This window comes from Oncorhynchus gorbuscha, unplaced genomic scaffold, assembly GCF_021184085.1.
Source record: "Oncorhynchus gorbuscha isolate QuinsamMale2020 ecotype Even-year unplaced genomic scaffold, OgorEven_v1.0 Un_scaffold_827, whole genome shotgun sequence".
In the NCBI taxonomy this organism is placed as follows: Eukaryota; Metazoa; Chordata; class Actinopteri; order Salmoniformes; family Salmonidae; genus Oncorhynchus; species Oncorhynchus gorbuscha.
Window position 1 is genome coordinate 190,001 of NW_025745826.1, and position 10,000 is coordinate 200,000.

The 10,000-nt window shown below is 50.1% G+C and overlaps 1 protein-coding gene across 1 annotated transcript in view; it reads right to left on the minus strand.

Annotated features, from left to right (window-relative positions):
• Positions 1–10,000, minus strand: part of LOC124020468 (WD repeat-containing and planar cell polarity effector protein fritz homolog) — a 156,937-nt gene that overhangs the window by 77,002 nt on the left and 69,935 nt on the right.

Below are 10,000 nucleotides of genomic sequence, written 5' to 3' on the forward strand. Positions count from 1 at the left end.
GGCAGACACGAGCAGGAATTGTCTGCTGCTCGCCATGCCGTGGAGAACCTGGCCGCTCAGGTTTCCGACCTCTCTGGACAGTTCCAGAGTCTTCGTCTCGTGCCACCTGTTACTTCCTGGCCTGCCGAGCCTCCGGAACCTAGGGTTAATAACCCACCTTGCTACTCCGGGCAGCCCACGGAGTGCCGCTCCTTTCTCACCCAGTGTGATATTGTGTTCTCTCTCCAACCCAACACATACTCTAGCGAGAGAGCTCGGGTTGCTTACGTCATTTCACTCCTTACTGGCCGGGCTCGAGAGTGGGGCACAGCTATCTGGGAGGCAAGGGCTGATTGTTCTAACAATTACCAGAACTTTAAAGAGGAGATGATTCGGGTTTTTGACCGTTCAGTTTTTGGTAGGGAGGCTTCTAGGGCCCTGGCTTCCCTATGCCAAGGTGATCGATCCATAACTGATTACTCTATAGAGTTTCGCACTCTTGCTGCCTCTAGTGACTGGAACGAGCCGGCGCTGCTCGCTCGTTTTCTGGAGGGACTCCACGCAGTGGTCAAAGATGAGATTCTCTCTCGGGAGGTTCCTTCCAGTGTGGACTCTTTGATTGCTCTCGCCATCCGCATAGAACGACGGGTAGATCTTCGTCACCAAGCTCGTGGAAGAGAGCTCGCGTCAACGGTGTTTCCCTGCTCCGCATCGCAACCATCTCCCTCCTCTGGCTCAGAGACTGAGCCCATGCAGCTGGGAGGTATTCGCATCTCGACCAAGGAGAGGGAACGGAGGATCACCAACCGCCTGTGCCTCTATTGCGGATTTGATGGACATTTTGTCAATTCATGTCCAGTAAAGGCCAGAGCTCATCAGTAAGCGGAGGGCTACTGGTGAGCGCTACTACTCAGGTCTCTTCATCTAGATCCTGTACTACTATGTCGGTCCATCTACGCTGGACCGGTTCGGGTGCTACATGCAGTGCCTTGATTGACTCTGGGGCTGAGGGTTGTTTCATGGACGAAGCATGGGCTCGGAAACATGACATTCCTTTCAGACAGTTAGACAAGCCTACGCCCATGTTTGCCTTAGATGGTAGTCATCTTCCCAGTATCAGATTTGAGACACTACCTTTAACTCTCACAGTATCTGGTAACCACAGTGAGACTATTTCTTTTTTGATTTTTCGTTCACCTTTTACACCTGTTGTTTTGGGTCATCCCTGGCTAGTATGTCATAATCCTTCTATTAATTGGTCTAGTAATTCTATCCTATCCTGGAACGTTTCTTGTCATGTGAAGTGTTTAATGTCTGCCATCCCTCCCATTTCTTCTGTCCCCACTTCTCAGGAGGAACCTGGCGATTTGACAGGAGTGCCGGAGGAATATCATGATCTGCGCACGGTCTTCAGTCGGTCCCGAGCCAACTCCCTTCCTCCTCACCGGTCGTATGATTGTAGTATTGATCTCCTTCCGGGGACCACTCCTCCTCGGGGTAGACTATACTCTCTGTCGGCTCCCGAACGTAAGGCTCTCGAGGATTATTTATCTGTGTCTCTTGACGCCGGTACCATAGTGCCTTCTTCCTCTCCGGCCGGGGCGGGGTTCTTTTTGTTAAGAAGAAGGACGGTACTCTGCGCCCCTGCGTGGATTATCGAGGGCTGAATGACATAACGGTTAAGAATCGTTATCCGCTTCCCCTTATGTCATCAGCCTTCGAGATTCTGCAGGGAGCCAGGTGCTTTACTAAGTTGGACCTTCGTAACGCTTACCATCTCGTGCGCATCAGAGAGGGGGACGAGTGGAAAACGGCGTTTAACACTCCGTTAGGGCATTTTGAGTACCGGGTTCTGCCGTTTGGTCTCGCCAATGCGCCAGCTGTTTTTCAGGCATTAGTTAATGATGTTCTGAGAGACATGCTGAACATCTTTGTTTTTGTCTATCTTGACGATATCCTGATTTTTTCACCGTCACTCGAGATTCATGTTCAGTACGTTCGACGTGTTCTACAGCGCCTTTTAGAGAATTGTCTCTACGTAAAGGCTGAGAAGTGCTCTTTTCATGTCTCCTCCGTTACTTTTCTCGGTTCCGTTATTTCCGCTGAAGGCATTCAGATGGATTCCGCTAAGGTCCAAGCTGTCAGTGATTGGCCCGTTCCAAGGTCACGTGTCGAGTTGCAGCGCTTTTTAGGTTTCGCTAATTTCTATCGGCGTTTCATTCGTAATTTCGGTCAAGTTGCTGCCCCTCTCACAGCTCTTACTTCTGTCAAGACGTGTTTTAAGTGGTCCGGTTCCGCCCAGGGAGCTTTTGATCTTCTAAAAGAACGTTTTACGTCCGCTCCTATCCTCGTTACTCCTGACGTCACTAGACAATTCATTGTCGAGGTTGACGCTTCAGAGGTAGGCGTGGGAGCCATTCTATCCCAGCGCTTCCAGTCTGACGATAAGGTTCATCCTTGCGCTTATTTTTCTCATCGCCTGTCGCCATCTGAGCGCAACTATGATGTGGGTAACCGTGAACTGCTCGCCATCCGCTTAGCCCTAGGCGAATGGCGACAGTGGTTGGGGGGCGACCGTTCCTTTTGTCGTTTGGACAGACCATAAGAACCTTGAGTACATCCGTTCTGCCAAACGACTTAATGCCCGTCAAGCTCGTTGGGCGTTGTTTTTCGCTCGTTTCGAGTTTGTGATTTCTTACCGTCCGGGTAGCAAAAACACCAAGCCTGATGCCTTATCCCGTCTGTTTAGTTCTTCTGTGGCTTCTACTGATCCCGAGGGGATTCTTCCTTATGGGCGTGTTGTCGGGTTGACAGTCTGGGGAATTGAAAGACAGGTTAAGCAAGCACTCACGCACACTGCGTCGCCGCGCGCTTGTCCTAGTAACCTCCTTTTCGTTCCTGTTTCCACTCGTCTGGCTGTTCTTCAGTGGGCTCACTCTGCCAAGTTAGCTGGTCATCCCGGTGTTCGAGGCACTCTTGCGTCTATTCGCCAGCGCTTTTGGTGGCCGACTCAGGAGCGTGACACGCGCCATTTCGTGGCTGCTTGTTCGGACTGCGCGCAGACTAAGTCGGGTAACTCTCCTCCTGCCGGTCGTCTCAGACCGCTCCCCATTCCTTCTCGACCATGGTCTCACATCGCCCTAGACTTCATTACCGGTCTGCCTTTGTCTGCGGGGAAGACTGTGATTCTTACGGTTGTCGATAGGTTCTCTAAGGCGGCACATTTCATTCCCCTCGCTAAACTTCCTTCCGCTAAGGAGACGGCACAAATCATTATCGAGAATGTGTTCAGAATTCATGGCCTCCCGTTAGACGCCGTTTCAGACAGAGGCCCGCAATTCACGTCACAGTTTTGGAGGGAGTTCTGTCGTTTGATTGGTGCGTCCGTCAGTCTCTCTTCCGGGTTTCATCCCCAGTCTAACGGTCAAGCAGAGAGGGCCAATCAGACGATTGGTCGCATACTACGCAGCCTTTCTTTCAGAAACCCTGCGTCTTGGGCAGAACAGCTCCCCTGGGCAGAATACGCTCACAACTCGCTTCCTTCGTCTGCTACCGGGTTATCTCCGTTTCAGAGTAGTCTGGGTTACCAGCCTCCTCTGTTCTCATCCCAGCTTGCCGAGTCCAGCGTTCCCTCCGCTCAAGCGTTTGTCCAACGTTGTGAGCGCACCTGGAGGAGGGTGAGGTCTGCACTTTGCCGTTACAGGGCACAGACTGTGAGAGCCGCCAATAAACGCAGGATTAAGAGTCCAAGGTATTGTTGCGGCCAGAGAGTGTGGCTTTCCACTCGCAACCTTCCTCTTACGACAGCTTCTCGTAAGTTGACTCCGCGGTTCATTGGTCCGTTCCGTGTCTCCCAGGTCGTCAATCCTGTCGCTGTGCGACTGCTTCTTCCGCGACATCTTCGTCGCGTCCATCCTGTCTTCCATGTCTCCTGTGTCAAGCCCTTTCTTCGCACCCCCGTTCGTCTTCCCTCCCCCCTCCCGTCCTTGTCGAGAGCGCACCTATTTACAAGGTACGTAGGATCATGGACATGCGTTCTCGGGGACGGGGTCACCAATACTTAGTGGATTGGGAGGGTTACGGTCCTGAGGAGAGGAGTTGGGTTCCGTCTCGGGACGTGCTGGACCGTTCACTCATTGATGATTTCCTCCGTTGCCGCCAGGATTCCTCCTCGAGTGCGCCAGGAGGCGCTCGGTGAGTGGGGGGGTACTGTCATGTTTTGTCTTAGATTGTCTTGTCATTTTGCTTTTCCCTCTGTGCATTTTCCCCCTGCTGGTCTTTTTAGGTTCGTTCCCCTTTTTCTCTCTCCCTTCCTCTCTCTCTTCTCTCTATCGTTCCGTTCCTGCTCCCAGCTGTTCCTATTCCCCTAATCAATCATTTAGTCTTCCCACACCTGTTCCTTATCTTTTCCCCTGATTAGAGTCCCTATTTCTTCCCTTGTTTTCCGTTCCTGTCCTGTCGGATCCTTGTCTATTGTTCACCGTGCTGTGTCTATGTATTGCCCTGTCGTGTCGTGTTTCCCTCAGATGCTGCGTGGTGAGCAGGTGTCTGAGTCTGCTACGTTCAAGTGCCTTCCCGAGGCAACCTGCAGTTCTTGATCAAGTCTCCAGTCTGTTCTCGTCATTACGAGTAGTATTATGCCTTTTGTTTGTAAAGTAACTTTACTGGATTAAAAACTCTGTTTTCGCCAAGTCGCTTTTGGGTCCTCATTCACCTGCATAACATAAAGACTGACAATTAGCAAACCTCTCAAATCCCCTAAAGACTGACAATTAGCAAACCTCTCAAATCCCCTAAAGACTGACAATTAGCAAACCTCTCAAATCCCCTAAAGACTGACAATTAGCAAACCTCTCAAATCCCCTAAAGACTGACAATTAGCAAACCTCTCAAATCCCCTAAAGACTGACAATTAGCAATCCCCTCAAGACTCCGCTAATGTGTGTGTATATATGAGGTGAGTCTGAGTTCTGTGTGTGAGCATGTGTGTGTATATATGAGGTGAGTCTGAGTTCTGTGTGTGAGCATGTGTGTGTATATATGAGGTGAGTCTGAGTTCTGTGTGTCAGCATGTGTGTGTATATATGAGGTGAGTCTGAGATCTGTGTGTCAGCATGTGTGTGTATATATGAGGTGAGTCTGAGTTCTGTGTGTCAGCATGTGTGTGTATATATGAGGTGAGTCTGAGTTCTGTGTGTCAGCATGTGTGTGTATATATGAGGTGAGTCTGAGTTCTGTGTGTCAGCATCTGCGCCTTGCTAAGTCTCACCACACATGCACACACTAGCCTGCTAGTTATACAAACACCCAACAGTCTAGCTAGCCTAACCCCTAGCCTGTTAGTGACACACAGACTAGCTAGCCTAACCCCTAGCCTGTTAGTGAAACACAGACTAGCTAGCCTAACCCCTAGCCTGTTAGTGAAACACAGACTAGCTAGCCTAACCCCTAGCCTGTTAGTGAAACACAGACTAGCTAGCCTAACCCCTAGCCTGTTAGTGAAACACAGACTAGCTAGCCTAACCCCTAGCCTGTTAGTGAAACACAGACTAGCTAGCCTAACCCCTAGTCTGCTAATGAAACACAAATCAGTCTAGCTAACCGTGTCTTTTCCCCAACTCAGTTAAGCCAAAATCACGGCCCGTTATTCAGAGGAGTGTTCTACTACGCTCCCATTGGCTAGCTAGCGTTGTCTCACTCACAGGCGATCAGCACAGAGACTGTGACCTTCCAAGGTAAGGATGGAAAGTTGAATTCAACAATTAGCTGCCTACCGTAATCCAGACCTGTTATTATCATGTTTGGTAACATTTGCCCATGTATTTATTTTCTGAGTTTCAATGATTTGTAAAAATGTCTCAGAGAACTCTGCTGAATTCCCTCAATGGAAGGGCAGCTAAGTTAACCTAGGCTACTTAACGTTACTAGCTCAGTATTTGAAGTTGTTTTATTATCATTAGTAGTCTATTATCAGGTAAAAGCATATGCTTATTATTCATCATTTCTCAAATATTTTTTAGCTAATCATTCAGTCGAAGACGCTATGCTACAGCCATTGAATCTGTCTTTGAGCGTTAAGGAATGTTAATGGCTAGTTCGGTCCACGACATTATGTTATTATATTTTTCAATCTTGAAATACAAGGGCAAATGTTATTAATCAGTGACTGAAATTTCACGCTATGTGATATTCACTTCCGGACTTGGAGACTTGGAGACTTATAGACTTGGGAGACTTATAGACTTGGGAGACTTGGAGACTTGGGAGACTTGGAGACTTATAGACTTGGGAGACTTATAGACTTGGGAGACTTGGAGACTTGGGAGACTTGGAGACTTGGGAGACTTGGGAGACTTGGAAGACTTATAGACTTGGGAGACTTGGGAGACTTGGAGACTTGGGAGACTTGGGAGACTTATAGACTTGGGAGACTTATAGACTTGGGAGACTTGGAGACTTGGGAGACTTATAGAATTGGAGACTTATAGACTTGGGAGACTTGGAGACTTGGGAGACTTGGGAGAGTTGGAGACTTGGGAGACTTATAGAATTGGAGACTTATAGACTTGGGAGACTTGGGAGACTTGGAGACTTGGGAGAGTTGGAGACTTGGAGACTTGGGAGACTTGGGAGACTTGGGAGACTTGGAGACTTGGGAGACTTGGAGACTTATAGCTTGGGAGACTTGGAGATTTGGGAGACTTGGGAGACTTTAAGACTTGGGAGACTTGAGGAGTGCTCAAAGTTTTGCAGAAACGCTCCTCTGAATAACGGGGCGTGGTTTCGGCTGCGTTGTGGGGGGGAAAGAAAGAGGCAGCCTAACCACTAGTCTGTTAGTGAAACAAACAGGTCGGGCACCTAGAATCCAATTCCAATGATTTATTTAAATGAGTGTTGTGGAATTCCAAAACCAGAGGCTGTATAAGGCCTCTGTAGTTTGTCTGTGTGACTATTATTATCTTGTCTTGTATACATCCCTTGTAAAAAAAGACAGCAGTTGTACAAGTGCAGTAACTGCCGTCGACTGTGGTATTTTGGAAGCAGTAATACTGCAGTTATACTGCAATCTTTTTTCCGTTAAGGGATGAGTCCATTCCTCCTGTAAATACTCTGACAGTATGCTATGTGTCTCTATTCACTACAAAGGAAAGGAACCTTTTAACCAGCAGCAACGAGACACTAAACGCAGCACCAAACCTCGAGGTAAAGAAGCTCAAGTAGAACACTACACAAAAACAACATCTTCAACGATGCGCTTCGGATGTTGAGTTTGTGTCAACACTGTAAAACACGTTTAGTAGCGTTTCTCGCTCTCTTAGTCTTCTCTTTATTTCTCTGTGCAAAAAAACAACAACAAACTAGACTCTTTCGGAGGACGTGTGGCGCACGGCACGCACCAAGCTGCCCTTCCGTAGCCTCTCCCCGAGCAGCCCTCGCCCCGGCGAACGTGTGCCCAGATGAGATAACTCTGGCAGGCGGAGGGAAGCAAGAGGGAGGGCCTCCTCCTCTGGAAGAGAAGAAAATGAAAAAACCTGGATACAGGCCAAGTCTTTCTTGTCTTTCTTTCTCACCGCTTCAAACTCCCTCCCTCCCTCCCTCCCTCCCTCCCTCCCTCCCTCCCTCCCTCCCTCCCTCCCTCCCTCTCCCTCCCTCCCTACCTCTAGCCCTCTCCCTCCCTCCCTGTCTTGCCCCCTCCCTACCTACCTTCCTCCTCTCCCTCCCTCCCTGTCTCCCTCCCTGTCTCCCTCCCTCCCTACCTCTAGCCCTCTCCCTCCCTCCCTGTCTTGCCCCCTCCCTACCTACCTTCCTCCTCACCCTCCCTCCCCTTCCTCCCTACCTCTAGCCCTCTCCCTCCCCACCCTCTCTCTCCCTTACCCCACCCTCCCTCTCTCCCTCTCTCCTTCCCGCTTCCCCCATCCCCTGTCTCCCTCCCTCCCTCCCTCTCTGTCTCACTCCCTCACTCCCTCCCTCCCCCTTCCCCCCTACACCTCCCTCCTTCCTCTCTCTCCCATGTAGCAGACCTAATGAATTGAGTGACTAAAGAAAATGAGGAGAGCTAAACAAGCAGGAAGACAAACAGACAGAAAGAGAAGAGCAAGTGTGACTGAACACAGAACAGAAACACACACACACACACACACACACACACACACACACACACACACACACACACACACACACACACACACACACACACACACACACACACACACACACACACACACACACACACACACACACACAGAAACACACACACAGAAACACACACGTTGGCGAGAATTATCATCGCAGAAAGACGCACGGTTACTTTCTTCATCAAAACCTTGGCAGCCGATCAGAGGAGAGGAGGCTATTGTCAGAACCTGCATGCAAGCACACACACAGACACAGACACAGACACAGACACACACACACACACACACACACACACACACACACACACACACACACACACACACACACACACACACACACACACACACACACACACACACACACACACACACACACACACACACACACATTTCCCCCCATATACAATCCCCCTACACACACACATTTCCCCCCACATTCAACCCCCCTACACACACATATGGTTTTCTTATGACAGTGTCACATCGCATCTTCTTCCAAAGTCACAACAATTAAGAGACGTGCTCCTCTCCTCCTCGGCAGGAACGTTTTGATTGGCAAACTTAATCTGAGGGCCCCAGGGGACACAGCCACTGTAAACGATTTATCGGAAAAATGCATCCCAGAATGCACCTGTGGGGGGCCCATGGCCCAGGGGCGATTATTGAATAACCTCTACGAGCTATGACTCCTTCTGCTTGCCCTCGCCAACCGACCCACAAATTAACTTCCCTCAACACTAACAGTCTGGATGCAGGGGCCAACGCTGTGTGTGTGTGTGTGTGTGTGTGTGTGGGAGAGAGACAGTATGGATGTGTCAGGGGTTGATGTGAGTGATGTGCTCCTCTCCTAAAGTGATAGTAGGTATGCAGGTTTTTGTTCCAGCACTACACAAACCCTTAACAATTGATAGGCTACCCTACCGCCTGGCGACGGGGGCTTGAGTGCTAAATATACAGGAAAGAGGATTAATACAAATAAACAGTATGGGACGTTAGGGCAGGGGTGGCCAACCAACCCTCCTTCTGGGGAGGGAGGTTTACAGGGAGTGCAGGGTTTTGTTTCAGCCCCACACTGTTACAGATGCTCCTCAGGACCTTGAGAGCAGACAGACAGCGAGAGAGACAGAGAGCGAGAGAGACAGAGAGCGAGAGAGACAGAGAGAGACAGAGACAGATAGCGAGGGAGACAGAGACCGAGAGAGACAGAGAACGAGAGAGACAGAGACCGAGGGAGACAGAGAGAGACAGAGACCGAGGGAGACAGAGAGAGACAGATAGCGAGGGAGACAGAGACCGAGGGAGACAGAGACCGAGGGAGACAGAGAGAGATAGAGACCGAGGGAGACAGAGAGAGACAGATAGCGAGGGAGACAGAGACCGAGAGAGACAGAGAGCGAGAGAGACAGAGAGCGAGAGAGACAGAGACCGAGAGAGACAGAGAGAAACAGAGAACGAGGGAGACAGAGACCGAGAGAGACAGAGAGCGAGAGAGACAGAGAGCGAGAGAGACAGAGACCGAGAGAGACAGAGAGCGAGAGAGACAGAGACCGAGAGGGACAGATAGCGAGAGCGAGGGAGACCGAGAGAGACAGATAGCGAGGGAGACAGAGACCGAGAGAGACAGATAGTGAGGGAGACAGAGACCGAGAGAGACAGAGAGCGAGAGAGACAGAGAGCGAGAGAGACAGAGACCGAGAGAGACAGAGAGCGAGAGAGACAGAGAGAAACAGAGAACGAGGGAGACAGAGACCGAGAGAGACACAGACCGAGAGAGACAGAGAGAAACAGAGAACGAGGGAGACAGACCGAGAGAGAGAGACAGAGACAGAGAGAGACAGAGACCGAGAGAGACAGAGAGAAACAGAGAACGAGGGAGACAGAGAGAG